At 37.6% G+C, this 18,833-nt stretch overlaps 1 protein-coding gene across 2 annotated transcripts in view; it reads left to right on the forward strand.

The window, feature by feature from the left end:
• ZNF521 (zinc finger protein 521) overlaps nt 1–18,833 on the forward strand; it is a 390,388-nt gene that overhangs the window by 303,057 nt on the left and 68,498 nt on the right. The window lies entirely within an intron of this gene.

Here is an 18,833-nt window from a genome sequence, read left to right on the forward strand (position 1 = left end):
TAAAACAAAACCAGCCTGGATGGTTCACAGAGAGAAAAGTTAAAATACTATACACACACGCACACTCACTTACTCAATTCATACACAACCACATGGACCCCAGTTGGTTTTGCCCAGATCCCGTATTCTGTGACCAGTTCAACCTTACATTATTTAAAGTGACACCCATTTATTTGAACCAAAGAAAGTATCACCCAATCTTCTATTGCAGTAACTTATAATTTAAATTCTTAAATGCACACATATAAGCTAGAATTACTCAAGAGACTCACCGATTGTCATTTCACTTTAGAAAGAGAGATTGAACCATAAGGACAAGGTTTATGTCCTGATATCCTTAATATTGGACCCAATTAGTTCAAATAACTACACTTCTTAGACATTTATTGTTAATCACACAGTTCTACAGACTGAAAATGTAAAATGCCAAACTCTTGAATTAAATGAGAGACCTCATTTCATTTAATCACAAAAACTAATGTTCAACAAAGAGGTATTGTCTATTCCTGTGGGTCTGGTTAAGATTCAGTTTTCAGGGTAAATAAAAACAAAAGAAAATTCATGCCCCCCCCTTGAAGTATAAGCTGTGGAATTTAGGAGATAAAATAGTGTATTGAAAGTGAATTTGTATCTCAGATGTGTTCTCATACTTGCTTTTTGAAGTTAGCAGTAGTAGACATAAACTATCAACTAATTGAAATCATTTTTATCTACCATGGTCATAAAGCATATTTGGGAAATTTGGGTTGAATATTTTAACATAGCACTATAATAAAAAATTCCATAAACAATATAAAACTACCTAATGGGGCGCTACTTGTTATGAGGACCGTGGCTAACTCGAAACATGTGCCCATACATTCTTCTAATACCTGTGGTTTAAAAATCAGAGGCTTGGAAACTCTGTTACTGTTGAAGCAATATATTGGGCACAGATACTTCCTTTTTAAAGCAAAATATTTTCATTTATTTTATATAACTTCAATGAGTAGAATTGTTATTAGTTGTGAGTATGGTCAGAAAAATTAAACCATTTCTATGTTTCTACAATTGGTAATAAGATTAAAGTTACTTTATAAAAGAAATCTATGCAAGAGCGAAGGATATCTGGGTGAAAGGAAAGGGGAGGAGAGTTCAGTGCAAATAAACAGACGAAAAACTATGACTTGAAAAGGCGGCTACTCGAACATTATTTATCAGCTTTTGTCATATTGCCAGTCCACTCAGAAAGAGCCTAATTAGCAGTGTTTTTCCTCACTTACTACCTAGTTTCTGTAGCAAAGCCCAAGTGACCGGTATGATGAGGAGAAGGAAAAAATAAGTAGCCAGCAACTGGTGTTAAGTGTAAGAATTATGACTGTCACCTAAATTCTCCCTCACTCTGCCACCATTCTTTTTTTCCCCAGAAACCCTTACCTGTGAGTGACATTGTGCATAATTACTTACAGAAAGGGAAAGAGCAAGGAAGAAAATCCAGATATTTACAAAGACTTCACAAAGTCTTGCTCTCTTGGCTCACACACACACACACACACACACGCACACACACACCCCAAAAAAAACCACCACAAAACCCCATAAAAAACTGAGAATAAAAGAATAGAAAAGGCATCTACTCTTAGCAAGTCAATTCAGACTCCTAGCAACCCTTCATCGGGTTTCTGAGGTGGTGAATATTAATGGAAAGAGGCCAGCTGGTGGGTTTGAATCACCCACCTTTGGATTAGCAGCATAACACCCTGTACCACCACTGATCCCATCCTGAAAGAGTGATAATCCTCACTGCCTTTGAGCTGGCCCTCCTTTGGGTTTGCAAGCCTGTAACATGAATGGGAGGAGATTGTCCATCTTTCTCATATGTAGGCACTGGTGGGTTCAAGCTACCAGAGAAATAATGGTCTTTCAGTTAGCAACACAACGTCCTCTGGGTTGTGCCACCAGAGCTCCCTTAAAAGAGTGTGAAACGTAGAGAAATTTAGCTTCCTGTCTACTTCCTGTTTTTATAAGCAAGCTAGATCCAGGAAGGTTCTCAGACTTACCCCACCCCAACACACTTGTTATGTGTTGGTGAGTCAAAATTGATTCATAACTGACCCTCTAGCACTTTTTCAAAGGCCATAAGTCTCATGAGAGATTTCCCATCTTTCTCCCACAGAGCAGATGGGAGAGTTGAACTACCTGCCTTTGGGTTGGCAGAGCCTCTCCTTACCACTAAGCCACCGGAGCTCTCCAGAGCAATTAGAGCTTGGGTATATGCCTATGTCTTATACTGAACAGCTGCTTAGGAAACAATCAATTCCTTCTTTCATGTACGTCTTTTTTAAAATTTATTAAATTTTTACCTATTTTTTTATTAATTTTAATGAAAGTTTACAGAGACTTTGGGTCTCCATTCATTCATTGTTGCACCTTTCTCCCTGTCCATCCCTCCCCCCAGTTAGCTTTTCTCTTTGAAAAGTAAAAGAAAAATTCAATTGTTATACAATCCCTCCCCCCAAGTCCACTCCATTATGCAGTCTTCATTCTGGACTCCTCTAATGACAATAATACCTAATCATACATACCTTTTAAACAGTTTTTGCCTTCATCTGTTTCAATTAAGTATACATTATTTATCCCCACTTTTCTCAGTCTCTCCCCTAACCCCGAATTCAGTCCTGCTTTACAGCAGTGATGTTATGCAGCATTTGTCCCTCTGTGACCGCGACTTCACTCAGCATAATGCCTTCCAGGATCACCCATTTTGCATAGTAATTCATGAGTTCCTTACTTTTTTTTAATGCAGCATAATACTCCATTGTGTGAGTATACCACAGTATATACAAATATCCATTTGTTTGTTGATGGGCACTTGGGCTGTTTCCAACTCTTTGCTTTTGTGCATAAAGCTGCAATAAACATGGGTGTGCATATATCTGCTTCAGTGACAGTTATTGTTTCTTTAGGGTATATTCCCAGTAGTGGAATTGCTGAGTCAAATGGTATTTTTGTTTGCAACTTTTTTAGAAAGCTCCATACTGCTTTCCATAGTAGTTGTACCATTTTATACTCCTACCAACAGTGAATAAGGGTTCCAGTTTCTCTGCAAACTTGCCAGCATTTGTTGTTAATTGTTCTGTTAAATTTTGCTGTTCTTACTGGGGTGAGATGGTATCTCATAATCCACACATAAACAGTCTTCCAAGCATCCTGAAAAATCTACAACCAAGAGAGGATAAAATAGATGAATGGGACCTTATAAGAATCAAATCCCTATGTACAGGCAAAATCTCCAACAGGTGAAAAGGGACACCACAGACTGGGAAAAAAACAGACATGATAATGACATGTCTGATAATGGACTTATATCTGGAATTTATAAAATACTCAAGCACCACATCAAGATAAAGGTAAACAACAAAATTGAAAAATGGGCACAGGACATGAACAGACATATCCCCAAACCAAATGTCCAACCACAAACGAATGGATTGAGAAATTATGGTACATTCACACAATGGAATACTATGTAGCACGCAGGAGCAATAACTTTGTAAATTATTACCTAACTTGGGAGGGACTGGAGAGTATTATGCTGAGTGAACTAACTCAGTCCCATAAGGACAAATATTGTAATAAAACCATTATTGTAGAATGAGTATAAGGATCCAGGAGGGGTGGGAGAGGCTGGAAGCAGAGAGATGTGGATGTGCAGGGGGAGGGGGATTAATCATTGGGTTGTACAATTTGATGGTTGGGGAAGGTGAGGGAACCTGAAAGAATTTTTTCAAATTTGTATTGGAATTTTGTAAATAAACTAGTAGAAAAATATTTTTTTTTTAAAAAAAAAAGAAGGTTTTGACACAATGAGCATCTAAGTACATTAATGTACTTGAGCCAAGAAAAGAGGAAATGGGGAATTTTTTATCACATTGAATATTTCTGATGTGGGTTGTGGACAGAGTTTTTAAAAGTTCCAGTTGTACCAATAGGAGGTGCCTTCACAAAGTGTCTTAACTTGATATATAGTGTTTTCAGCAGTGTTCTCAGTGCTACTTTAATATTTTTTCTTTTTTTTTAAAAAAGAAGACATTCAGATAGCAAACAAACACATGAAATACTGTTCAAAATCTTTTTTAAAAAAAATTTATCAAAAAAAAAAAGAAATGTTCAAATCCCTAGCTCTAAGAGAGATGCAAATCATGTATAAGTTTTTTAAGAGACCTAGACCATCCAAACCAGCATGCCAGAAAGCATTTTAAATTCCAAGAACACTAAATTAGTAGCAACTATGCAAGTAATCACTGTTTTGTTACAACAGTATTAAATCAAGATATGTCATTGTTACACTGTGTAATTTTTTTGTTGTTACACTGCATAATATTTTTGTGATCCACTGGGAGTTTTGTAGATTGTTTTTATACTGGTTTACATACAAAATTCATCAAGTTCATAAACGATGTTTATTATACCAGACCTCAGCCTTTCCTTGGAACCTAATATTCACATCAAGAAATTAGTTCTTCTCATTAAATTGTTGTTATGTGTCGTCAAGTCACCTGTGACTCATAGCGACCCTATGTACAACATCCCTAAACCCTGCTCTATCCCTTATGAATCTTTTTGTCTCTGACACCTCTATCCCCATTACCCCAGTGACTGAATCAATCCATCTCATTGACGGTTTTCCTCTCCTGCACTGTCCCTCCACCCTTCCAAGAATGACGTCCTTCTCCAAGGACTGATCCCACCTTGCAATATGTCCACAGAATGTCAGATGAAGCTTCAGAATCCTTGCCTCCAAAGAGCAGCCTGGCTTCACCATCTCTAGGACGAACTTGTTTGTTCTCCTAGCAGTCTACGATATAGTCAATACTCTTCTCCAGCACCAAAGCTCAAAGTCATCAACTCTCCTTCTGTCATCCGTAGTCATTGTCCAGCTCTCTGGTGCATAGCAAGTAATTGCAAAGACCATGGCCTGGATCGGGTACACCTTTGTCTCCAGGCAGACATTGTTGCTCTTCAGTACTATGGAGAGGTCTCTGACAGCCAACTTTCCCAGTGCAGTTCGTCTTTTAATTTCCTGGCTGGTGGTACCAAGAGTGTTGATTGTAGAACCAAGCCAACTGAAGCTGTCAACAGTCTCAATCTCTTCATCATCTATCATGATTGGTCCAGTGGCAAGACTCTTTGTTTTCCTTTTTATTTTTTTTTTATTTCCATTCATTCCTTTTTACACATTTTCCTCCCTGCCCACCCCTTCCCCTCCAGTTCACTTTTCTCTTTGACAAGTAAAAAAAAATTCTTTTGTTATACACTCCTCTCCACAGTCCACTCCACTATGTAGGTTTCATTCTGGACTTTTGTCATGACAACAATACCTAATCATACATTCCTCCTAAACAGTACTCTTCCTCATCTGTTTCAATGCAATGTGTATTATCACCTTTGTTTTCTTGATGTTGAGCTTCAATCCATATTGAAAGCTGCAGTCCTTGACCTTCTGTAGCAAGCTCTTCAGGTCCTCAGTTTCAGCAAGCAGAGTTGTGTCATCTACAGAATAATGTAGATTGTTGTTGAGTCTACCTTCAATCCTGAGGTCTGACTTCTCATAGAGCCCAGCCTCCCAGATAATCTGTTCCACATATAAATTGAAAAGATATGGAAACAGGATACATCCTTGACATACTGAAATCAAGATGTTAAGGAGTTGAGCAGAAGATTCCAGAGGGCAGTGTCATAAGACAAAGTAAATTAATACAATGAAATGTGCAAGGAACTGGAGTCAGAAAATCAAAATGGCTGAACTTTCAGAATTTCTTAAGCTGAAGGAACTGAAGAACAAATCAAACCATGAGTTGTAATACTTACGGATACAATGCAACATATACAGAATATTGGGTAGAATATGAAATGATCCAGGAAGCATTAAAAGAAGATGGAAAGAGTATACAGAGTCATTCTGTGTCCAGTATAGTATACCATGTGATTATCTGGTTCACAGTAGTCAAAGCTAGTCTGTGTCATCTCACTTATGCCTAGGATATTGATGTTCATGCTGCATTCCACTTTATTGTTCACAATTTCTAGTTTTCCAACATTCAAGCTCCATGTTCCAGTTACTAAAGGCTGTTTGCCATTATTTTTCCTCATTTTGACTGACTTCTAGTCTGGGCTCTATCACTCTGTCTGCATTGTTCTATTGTCCAAAGGGTTTTCAGAGGGGTGCTATTTAAGAAGTGGATGGCCAATCCTGCTTTTTAGTCTGTCTTCATCTGAGAGCTCTACTAAAACCTGTCTACCATGAGTAACCTTTGTGTCATTTGACACACCAGTGGCCTAGCTTTCACAGCAACCCACAAGTTATCCCAGTACAGCAGACTGACAGACAAGTGCTATACCAATTGGAACAATGTTCTCCTCAAACACAACAGATCTGTTGTTCATAGGATTGCTGTGGGTCATACTCTACAGCACTTAACAACAACAACAACTGCTTTAAAATACATTAGAATCCCTTGTCCAAGCAACATATACAGACTGGTCACATTTTCTCCCCCTTGTAAGGAAATTGTTAAGCACAGTAAATAGAGCTCCAAATACTTGTTTAAGACATTTGCTTCTGGGCTCCTTCCCTTACACAAACTAACTATATAACCCAGGTTAATACTTTTAGCACCAGAAATAAGATCTCAAGGAAGTGTCTTAACTTCTGGGTTTTCAAATTTGTGGAATAGTATTGTTAATATTTTTGGTAGTGAAGGTAGTGATGATAGTGTTTTCCTCTTTGTCCTCATACCACGTCCTTTGCCTTTTCCATGTGTGATTTTCACTTGAGCCGTAAGTTAGTGTTCCAATTTCCAGTGTTATCTTTGTGCCTACAGGGGGTGGGGAGGAAATGGAGTATGCTTTAGTTCTGTTAAAGTGCTATCCAAATAAGTCTTTAAACTAAGGAGAAAGGGGGGAACACACATATACAGTCTTGCTTTTTCTGTCTCAGTCTTAAGTAGACCACTTGCAAAAATTCACATAAAATAATTACTGTTCATCTCTCAAATTATCACTCTAATCTTTAAATTGAGGCCTTTATATTTGATCACACCACTTTGGTTTCTGAGTGTGTATAAATTACACCTTTCTGCTTGGGCTAAGTTTCTGTTTCCATTCTTCTTGGATTTTATGCTGAAATTTTGTTTTCCTCTCTGCCCCTTTCTCTCTTCATGACATAAGGCTTGCCAGTTTTTGTTCTCGCCTTAGAATCTTGGTCATTTATAAATTACTGTGTTTTTCCTCAGCAACTATAAGTGACATTTATTTTCTCCCCCCCCCTCCCCCCACACACACTTCTAGACTGCATCTTTTACCAAATCAGGGTGGGAAAACCTCTCTGTAGATAAGAGATTATTGTTCTTAAATACGTCATCAGTCATGTAGCAACAGTAAGGTTCAGAAAAAGGTTTAAAACTTTATTGTAACTTCATTATGCTTCCCAGATGGTTCTGAAAATCACTCACCTGTTTGATAAGATATACATGTCTATAGATTATAATGTGGATTTGTCAGTTTCTAAGTATTTCCAGGTGTTATACTGCTTTAGATAAAATCAAGAGAAAATAGTATACATACTGAAAATGATGAAAATACAGAGAATTGTAACTAACTGTCAAATAATTTCTGTATTCTTTATTTCCATGAATGCAATTAGCCAACAATGCCATATCTTTAATACTGTTCACCCCTTTTTAGGAACTCTTGATTACTCTAGTGCCTTAGTGTAAGGATTTACACTGCTAATCCAAAGGTACATGGCTTGACTCTACCACCTGCCCCACAGGAGAAAGAAGGGCAGTCTCCTTCTGTGTGATTTACTGCCGCTGAAAACCCATTGGAAGGTTAACTATGAGTCTATTCAAAAACTACTATTACACATATAGTCAGTAGTAGTATACAGTTTTCCCAGAGCTAGCTCACTGCTGCTTTGAGTGTTTATTTTTCTTTTTTCTTTCCACCACCCTGTATTTTTCCCCCTTTATTTCATTTTGAGTAATTTCTTTTGCTGTGTTTTAAATTGGTTCAATTTTTTAATGATATATTAAATTGGTCCAGTATATATTTTTTTTCATTTTTTATACTATCTCTATACAAAGATTGTCTGCTTTCTGGAGCATGTAGAATATAGTAGAGATAATTTTTTAAATATTCTTGTTTACTAATTCTATTATCTCATTTCTGGGCCTATTCCTGTGGATTGATTTTCTTTTTTTTCTTTAACTTATGGGTTATATTTTCCTACTTGTTTACATGCTTGATATTTTTATTATTAAATCCTAGATCAAATAATAATTATATGCTGGACAAGGATTTCTCCTGGCACAGAACTCCTGTTATAGCATTCCATTGTTTACTTCAGTATTGGTGGTTCCAACCTAGCAACCACTTTGTATGAAATATGCAATTTGTTTCTGTAAAGACTTCCAACCTTAGAAACCCTTCAGGCAATTTCACTCTGTGCTATAGAGTCACTGTGAGTTGGAATTGACTCATTGACAGTGGGTTTGATTTGTGATTTGGTTAGTTACTGTTTATATATGTGTGTGTATACACTCTGTGTGCGTGTGTGTGTGTGTGTGTGTGTGTGTGTGTGTGATGTTGAACTTCAGTCCATATTGAAGGATGCAGTCCTTGACCTTCTGCAATAGGGGCTTCAGGTACTTCTCAGTTTCAGCTAGCGGCATTGTGTCATCTGCATAATGCAGATTGTTAATGGGTCTGTCTTCAATCCTGATGACACATTTCTCCTCATAGAGCCCAGCCTCCCAGATAATCTGTTCCACATATAGATTGAAAAGATAGGGAGATAGGGAGATAGGGCACATCCTTGGCTCACACCCTTCCCTATTTTGAACCATGCAATGTCTTCTTGCTCTGTTCTAATGGCTGCTTCCTGGTCCAATTACAGGTTTCACATAAGCATAATCAAGTGTTCTGGGATTCCCATTCTTCTCAGAGTCAGCCACAGGTTTTTTTTGTGATCTATACCGTCACATGCCTTTGCATAGTCAGTGAAACATAGCTAGATATTCCTCTGGTACTCTGCTTTCAGCCAAGATCCATCTGGCATTAGCTATAATATCCCTAGTACTATGGCCTCTTCTAAACCCAGCGTGCACTTCTGGCAGTTTTTGTTGATGTGCTGTTTCAGTCATTTTTGGATAATCTTCAGCAGAATCTTGCTTGCATGTGATATCAATGATACTGTTCGATAATTTCCCCTCTCTGTCACATCACCCTTCTTTGGAATGGAAACAAATAGAGATCTCTTCCAGTCAGTTGGCCTGGTGGTTGTCCTTCAGGTTTCTTGGCACAACTTTGTGAGCACATCCAGGGCAGTATCAGTTCATTGAAATATGTCAGTCGGTATGCCATCAATTCCTGGGGCCTTGTTTTTTGCCAGTTCTTTCACAGCAGCTTGAACTTCTTCCTTCATCGCCGCAAGATCTTTCTCATACATTTTTTCATTAAATTCTTCTGTGTCTGCCAATTCCTTTTGGTACAATGACTCTGTATACTCTTTCCATCTTTTAATGCTTCCTGGATCATTCAATATTCTGCCCAAAGCATCCTTAAGAACTGCAACTCAAGGCTTAAATTTGTTCTTCAGTTCCCTCAGCTTAAGAAATGCTGAGCAAGTTCCATCTTTTTTATTTTCTGACTCCAGCCCCTTGAATTGTAATACTTTACTTTGTCTTCCTGTGTTGCCTTTTGGAATCTTCTGTTCAACTTCTTAAAGTCTTGATTTCTTCCCTTTGCTGTGGCTTCTCGGTGCTCTAGTGCAATACTCAGAGTCTCTTCTGACATCTTCTCTTTATCCTCTGTCTTTGTAATCACCTTTTGCATTCTGGATGATATTGTTGATATCCTCCCATAGCTCATCCGGTCTTTACTCATTTACCTTATTCTGGGAAGCAGAAATGTAAGTAGGAAACAGAACTCTGAAAAGAAACTATCATTTATAATAGCTACCCCAAAAATTAAATACTCAGGAGTAAATCTAACCAGAGATTCAGAAGACCTATATAAAGAAAACTAAAACACTGTTACAGAAACTCTACTTATATAGAGACCTACAAAAGTGAAAAAATATATCATGTTTATGAATCACAAGAGAGGAAGACTTTTACCCAGATGGACTGACACAGTGTCTGCCGCAGTGAGCTCTAATGTGTCAGAAATTGTAAGGCTGACGCAGGAGAGAACAGAGCTCAGATCTGTTGTTCATAGGGTCACTATGGGTCATACTCAACTGGATAACACATAACAATAACAAACAGCATTGTGAAAATCACAACACCACTAAAACCATCTGCAGTATGTTAAGGATAGAATTCCAGGTCAGAGAGCTGGAAAGTGACCAAGGGTAACAGAAGAATTGATACTTTTGAGTTGTGGTACTATAGAAGAGTATTGAATATACCATGAACTGCTAAGAGAACCCACAGGTCTGTCTTAGAGTGGGTGAAACCAAGCTGTTCCTTGGAGGCTAGGAATTTGAGACTACATCTCACATACTTTGGGCATGTGTCCAGGAGGGACCAGTCTTTGGAGAAGGCTATCATGCTTGGAAGGGTTGAGGGACAGAGCCAGAGAGGAAGACCCTGGATGAGATGGATTGACATGATAACTGGGGTAATGAGGGTAGTAGTTGCAGAGACAGTGAGATTGCCTCAGGATAGAGACAGTGAGATTGCCTCAGGATAGAGGAGGGTTCAGAGGTTGGCACATAACAACAATGTTGTTGTGTTGTTGTTGGTATGTGCCCTCAAGTCACCTGCGACTCTCAGAGACCCTATGTACAACATTATCAATCTTAAATGTTTATCAGAGATGGAAAAATTAGTAAATCACTTGCAATTAATTCTGTCAAACAACATGTATGCAAATGATTGAACGAAAATACAACAGTATTTGTCAACTCAAATTTTAAAAATTCATTTTTAAAAACAACATACTTGAGCTCAGTTTGATGTCTCCTGGGTTTACGTTAACCCTTTTTGTTGTTATTAAGTGCCAGCAAGTATGACTCATAGTGACCACAAGATAACAGATTTGAACCCTTTCCTATCCAGTGCCATCCTCCTCATCTTTGACATACTTGAGCCCATTGCTACCTTTGTTAGGTGGGATTAAAGTAACTTTTAATTTAGGGCTAATTTTACCCTCAAAGAGAATAGTTTTCTGAACACTGTAAATGCCTCTGGGAGTTGTCACCAGTCCCTCTGTCCACAGCTCTCATTTTCCCAGTACTCTGACCAAGGAACTGAAGATTGAACTACGTCCCCAGATGAGGGAGACCTCCTTGCCCAGCCCAAGTTGGTCCTCATTGTATTACAGCTGGAAAGCCTCTAAGTGCTAAACTGAGCAATTTTGTGCTTTACTTCATGTACTTGTCTTCTCTTTGTAATTGCTACCCTGCACTGACATATATCCTGTATCTAGAAAGGATTGGTTCTTGATCTTGACCATTTTTTATTTGTTTGTTGCGGGAGAGTGTCTTCCTGTTATGCTGCCTTTTACTGGCCCTCCTGGTTAGTCAACCATCCCAAGTTAAAAAAACCAATCTGCAATTAAGTAGATTCTGTGTTATAACAACCTCCTATATTATAAAGTAGAACTTCTCCACAAGGTTTTCTTGGCTGCCATCTTTATGGAAGCCATAATTCTGTGGTGCTGCTACACTGGCTTGAACAGCCATATTTGTACTTATGTTGGGACACAAGTACAAACCATTAACACGTAAAAAGACTACACATTGACCACAACAATTACTAATTAAATGTGCATAGGCCAACACTGTGAGAGTTTTAACTGCCAGAGAGGCACTGCTTTTGGATGAGCAACACAACTTTCTATGGGCTACACCAGATGCCTGCCTACGGAGGGAAACTATTTTAAGAAAGAGGCCTAAGGCACTTGATCACTGACCAGCTTTCAGTTCTCCAGTTGTTGATCTATTTATTATTAAGTAGATAAAGGGATTAAATAAGGGGTTTCTCTTATATTCCAGTTTTTTTTTATGATGTTTTTCCATTTTTTTATTTTTGAGTTTTGTTTGAGATTTTTTTGGTTTGGTTTTTTGGTTGGTTTGTCTGTTTTGTCTCAGTGTTTCTATAAAATCACAAGACTGGATGAGTCTATTTTAGAATAGACCAATTTTTCAAGGTTTATACTCTTTTTCAGATTTTAGAATTGGGATTATACTGACTGTAAGAGATTTTCTGAAAGGTATTTTGTGTTAAGATAGAGTTTATTTTTTTCCTTAAATACTTGTTCAGTCAACTTATTTAAACCTAGAGTTTCCATCCTTCCTCCTTTTCGTCTCTCCATATCTCCTTTATTTCTTTCTTGATGGATTCTGTTTATTAATAAAAGATACTTAGAATTTCTATTAACTTTATGTCAGTTCTTATTTAATAAATCATTCTTTCAGGAATTTATTATCCATTTTACCTACATTGTCAAGTTTATTGGCATGAAGTTGTTAATAATATTCCCTTATTGTCCTCTTATGATCTATATGAATAGTCCTTTTTTCATTTCATTTATGTTGTTAATCTGTGTTCTTTATTCTTTCTCGATTTGCATAGCAACACTTTGCAATTTGACAAATATTTTCAGAGTCAACTTTTGATATATTTTCTATATTATTTGTTTTTAATCTTCTCAGTTTCTTTATCATTTCCTTCCTTGTATTAACTTATACTTAATTTACTCTTATTTTTCTCACTTTGTGAGGTGGGAACTTATTATTAGTTTTAGATTTTTTCCTAGTATAAGCATTTAAAACTGTAAATTTCTTTTAAGCAGCCCATTAGCTACATCACAAGAGTTTTGAAACATTGAATTCTCAATGTCCTTCGAGTTAAGAATATTATAACTCTTTATTGTATTGTGATTTATCTTGTGAGATATATCTAACTTCTGTACCTTTCATTATTAGAAGTATTTTTCTTTTTTTAGAAGTATGTTTCTTGATATCATTGATATAAGTATTTAAATAATAGAAGAATGTTCCTCCAAAATACAACAACCAACTTTTAAATACAAAGACCCTCCATGAGATCTTGATATTCTTGATATAAGTATTTCTAGAGACTGATTTCTAATTTAACTAATTTCTGGTTTTAAAAAAATGTACATTTTTCAGTGGAGTGCCTTTTTTCTAAGGGAGGTCTTATATTCATTTCCTTTTTATTTATATTCGTTTACACTGATTTCATAAATACTGTGTTTCATTCATGTGTCTTATATTTCACATATTCTTTCACTCACATTGTGTTTCATACTACCATTCCCACCGTGTGTTTTATAAAATTAATCATCGTTGATCTATTCCCACCATCACCCTGTCTTTTCACATCCCCCATTAGCTCTATCCTAATTCTTTCACCTTCTCCCTCCTCCCACCAAACTCTGATTTCCCCCGCCCACACTCTCAGTCTCACTGCCCCTTTTTCCTCCCCTCTTTGGACTTTTATCCACATTTTACTATTTATTCTGTATTGGTTTTAACTATAATTACAGTGGTGGAGTATCTGTATTTTTCTTTAATCTATAAATGTCAATAATTGTAGAGGGGCTTCAGGCCTTTTCTTTATAGGGTCGCTATGAGTCGTCCTCGACTTAAAGGCGATCAACAACAACAATGAGTACACCACTATTCTTCCTCTCATTTTCATCCCCAGGCTATTTTATTTATTATTCTCTTATTCAAAGTGGTCAGTGCCAATTTGTTTCATCTTACTAATGTCTAGAAGGTAATGTTCTTGTGTTCCATTTCATTTTTTACAACTTCTAGTTTTTCTTCATTGATACTATGTACATTTCATGTTCCAATTATTAAACTATCTGTTAAAACTACTCATGTTGCTCTGTTGTTCAAAGGGTTTTTAGAGGCCTGCTAATTCAGAAGTGGTTGACAAATCTTGCTTTCTAGTCTTAATATGGTAGTTTCAGCTGTGCTGAAAACTGCTGACCATGGCATTTGACCCAGTAGAGATAGAGCTTCTAGCACAGTAATCCACAGGTTACCTGAGTACAGCAAACTGACAGACAAGTGATGTGCTAATAAGAGCAATTGAGAAAGTATAAAATAATTGTGTTGTGTGTTGATTGCCATCGAGTCAAGCATGACTCATAGCAACCCTATGAACAAAACACTTGAAGCATTTCTATAATTATCTTCGTTTCTCAAAGTTCATAGAGATTCCAGAGGCATGTTGTTTAGGAAGTGGATGCCACTCCTGCTTCCAAACCTGTCTTAACTGGAAGCTTCACCAAATACTGTCCTCCAGGGGTAACTGTTAGGGCATTTGACACCCCAATGACACAAGGTTTAGCATCACGGCAACCCCAGGTTACCTCAGTGCAGCAAATTGACAGAAGAGTAAGACCACTTAAGAAAAATGTTCCTCCAAAATACAACAACCAACTTTTAAATACAAAGACCCTCCGTCAGATCTTGTTGACTTTAAACAAGAGGCTTTAATATAAAACAACCAATATAATATGTTATTATTGTTGTTATATGCCATCAAGTCACCTGCAACCTATAGCAACCCTATGTACAGCAGCTCTGAACCCTTCTCTGTCCTGAGCCAGACTCATTAATTCTGACACAGCAACCCCGATTCCCCCAGTAACTGTATCAATCCATCTCATAATTAGCAATATGGATATCACTACCCCAGTACAGTATACCAACAGGTAAGTGTTGAACCAATAACAGCAAATTGACCATTTAAAAATCATGATGCAGGGCCCATCTGAGGGCAGTGGCAGTGTGACAGGATGGGGCCCTGGTTGGATACTACAGTCTTTCAACAGCACCCACACTTGGAACAGCAGGATAATGTCCCAAGTAAGGGCAGTGTCTTGGCTGGATTTAGGATGCCGGTACTCCATGCTAGGAGAGGTGTTCTAAAAAATATTTCCTACCATTGCTAATCATGGCTAGCTCTAAGACCAGAAGCCAAGAGCAAGGCCTGGATGATGTCAAAGGGGAGGTGGTGTAAAAAATGTTTTCTTCCATTGTCAGTCATTGTTTCATATTTTATTCATAGTTTAAAAGACAATTAATTTTGTATCTTTGAAGTACAGTGTTGTGAGAGATAGGATACTATCCACGCTTAAACAAGAAAGACTTATTAATATGGCTATTATTCAAATATACACACCAACAGCTTTAGCTGAAGAGGGGGAAATTATTATTTTTATAGAATTTTGCAATCTGAAAAGACTAACCATGTAATTAAGTTATGTTTACGATGATGTATTTTTTTAAAGCACAAATTAAAACTTTACACTTGGACCTCACCAAGTGGACTGCTTCAAATCAGACTGACTATTTTTGTGAAAGAAATCACTGGAGATGCTCTTATCAGCAGTGAGAACAAGACCAGGTGCTGACTGTGAAACAGACCATCAATTACTCGTGTGTAAGTTCACATTGAAATGGAAGAAAATTAAAGCAAGTCCAGAAGAACCAAAATATGAACTTGAGTCTATCCCACTTGAATTTAAAAATGTTCTTAAGAGTAGGCTTGAATAATGACCAGATGAGTTACGGGATGGCATCAAGGATATCATCCATAAAGAGAGTAAAAGGTAATTACAAAGAAAGAGGAGAAAAAAGAAGTCAAAATGGATGTCAGAAGATACTCAGAAAATTGTACTAAAGCATCAAGGGGGAAAAAAGAAAGATATGCTGAAGTAAAAGAACTGAAAAGAAGATTTGTAAGGTCAGTTTTAGAAGACAAAGTACTATGACAAAATGGACAGAGTGCTAATGTTAGAATAAAATGAGAATACCTCACTTGGCAATTTTCAAGCTGAAATAACTGAAAACAAATAATAAGACTCGATCTGTAGTGCTTAGGGATGCTATGGGCAAAATTTTGAATGATCCAGGAAGCATTAAAGCAGACAGAGGGAATACAGAGTCACTGTGCCAAAAATAATTTACTGACTTTGAAATATTTTAGGAAATACCATATGCACAAGAGCCAATGGTAATGAAGGGGAAAGTTCAAGCTTCACTGAAGGGATTGGCAAAAAATAAGGCCCCAGGAATTGGTGGGGATACCAATTGACATATTTCAAATAACAGATGCAACCCTGGATATTCTCACCAGTTTATGCCAGGAAATTGGGAAGACAGCTACCTGAGCGACTGGCTGGAAGAGATCTGTATTTGTTCCCATTTCCAAGAAAGGTGATCCAACAGAATGTGTAAATTATCAAACAACATCATTAATTTCACATGCAAGATATAATACTGCTGAAGATCATCCAAAAACAGCTAGGACAATACATTGAAAGAGAACTCTCAGAAATTCAAGCCGGGTTTAGAAGAGGCTGTGGAACCAGGAATATCATTGCTGATGTTAGATGGGTCCTAGCTGAAAGCAGGGAATTCCAGGAGAATGTCTTTTTCATGTTCATTGACTATGCAGAGGAGAGGGATTTGACCGTATGGATCATAACAGATTATGGATAACACTGAGAAGAATGGAATCCCAGAGCACTTAATTGTGCTCATGTGAAACCTAAACTTAGACCCAAGGGGCTGTTTTGCTAAGAGAGCAAGGGAACACTGCATAGTTTAAAATCAGAAAGGATGGGCATCAGAATTATATCCTCCCTCCATATCTATTCAGTCTGTATGTGGAAAAAAGATCATTCGAAGTGCTCTATTTAGAAGAATGTGGCATCAGGATTTAAAGAAGCCTCATCAACAATCTGTATTATGCATACAGCCTTGCTTGCTGGAAATGAAAAGGACTTGAAGCACTTGTGCAGAAAATCAAAGACTGCAGCCTTCAACATGGATTACATCTCAACATCAAGAAAACAGAAATTCTCACGACTGGACTGATAAGTGACATTATGATAGATGGAGAAAAAATTGTCAACAAATTCATCTTACTTGGATCCATAATGAGCACATGTGGTTCCAGCAGTCAGAAGATCAGGAGATGTACTGGGAAAGTCTGCAGTCAGGGATCTCTCCAAATTACTAAGGAGCAATAATGTCGGTTTGAGGACTAAAGTACACCTGATTCAGGCCATAGCCTTTTCAATCACTTGCTATGCTCATGAGAGCAGGACAAGGATGACAGACTAGAGATGAATAAAAATTACAGAAGAATTAATGCCTTTGAGTTGTGGTGTTAGAAAAGAGTATTGAGTAGCCCATGAACTGCCAAAAGAACAGCTATGTCTTAGAGAAAGTACAGCCATATAGTGCTGTACTTCATCCTGGAAGGCAAAGATGACAAAGCTTTACCTCATATATACTTTGAACATGTTGTTAGGAGAGGCTATTCCTTGGAAAGGAACGTCATGCTTGGAAAGGTGGAGAGTCAGCGAAAGAGAAGACCTTCGACCAGATAGATTGACATAGTGTTGCAATGTGCTTGAATATGTCAGAGATTATGAAGATGGCACAGAATCGGACAAGGTTTAGATCTCTTGGTTAAAGGGTTGCTATGAGTTGTACTCGGCTCGAGGCATGTAACAACAACAACTATATTGTTTTAGTGCCTTTAAATGTATTAACACTTGTTCTAAAACTGAACATATGTTCACTTTTGGTGAAAATATATATATATACACTAACAATCATGGATTCATGTTCTTTAAATATCAATTAGGGTCAAGATGATTGATAATGTTATTCAGATCATTCGAGTCTGCTGATGTAGAGGAGATGTCTGGCTTTACTGTCGATTGCTGAGAGAGGTCTTCAAAAATACCCATTTATGGTGGTGAAGTTGTATTTTCCTTAAATTCTGTCCATTTTTTTGTTGTATGTATTTATGTGTTCTCAAACCAAAGGCAAGTAGTTTGACTCCATCAGGTGGTCCGAGAGAGAGAGAGGTAGTCTCCTCTTAAATGATTTACAGCCTCTGAAAGCATGCTCATGTGTCAGGTATGAGTCAGTTCAACTCAGCAGTGTTGAGTGAGTTTCAAGGTATGTTTTTAGGCTTATAGAGAAAATGGATGCCTTTGAGCTATGGTGCTGGAGAAGAGTATTGAATATAACATGAACTGCTGAGAGAACAGACAGGTTCGTCCTGGAGAGGTGAAACCAGGCTGCTCATTAGACCGCAAGAATTCTGAGGCTTTGTCTGACATTCTTTGGGCATGTTGCAAGCAAGGACAAGTCCTTGGAGAAGGAAATCATGCTTGGAAAAATGGAGGGACAGTACAACAGAGGAAGATCCTCCATGAGATGGATTGATTCAGTGACTGGGATAATGAGAGTAGGTGTGTCAGAGACAATAAGCTTGGCAAAGGATAGAGCAGGTACAGGACTGCTGTACATAGGGACGCTATGAGTCGCAAGTGACTTGTTGGAACATAACAACAATAACATGTAGTTATAGCTATGTACTTAATTCTAATAAATTGACTGAATTCTTGTTGTGGATAACCTCCTTATCAATGACAATATTATCCTTTTATCTGCATCATGATTCTTTATTTTTATTCTGATTTATTTACAAAATTTGAATACATTGTTTGTCACAAAAGATCCTTCCAATTTCCTTCACCTGACCTACCCGTCGAACTGTGCAACACCATGATTAACACCCTACCCTGCCATCTTCACCCCTCTATTTCCACCCTCTCCCCCCACCTTGGATCCTCATACTCATTCTACAAGAATGGTTTTTATACAGTATTTGTCCTTGTGGGACTGAGTTAGTTCACTCAGCATAATGCTCTCTGGTCCCTCCCAGGTTAGATAGTAATTTACAAAATCATTGCTCCTGCATCCTGCATAAGATTCC

The sequence above is a fragment of the Elephantulus edwardii genome, unplaced genomic scaffold (genome assembly GCF_000299155.1).
Source record: "Elephantulus edwardii isolate Elephantulus edwardi_28Jun2011 unplaced genomic scaffold, EleEdw1.0 scaffold00155, whole genome shotgun sequence".
Taxonomy (NCBI): Eukaryota; Metazoa; Chordata; class Mammalia; order Macroscelidea; family Macroscelididae; genus Elephantulus; species Elephantulus edwardii.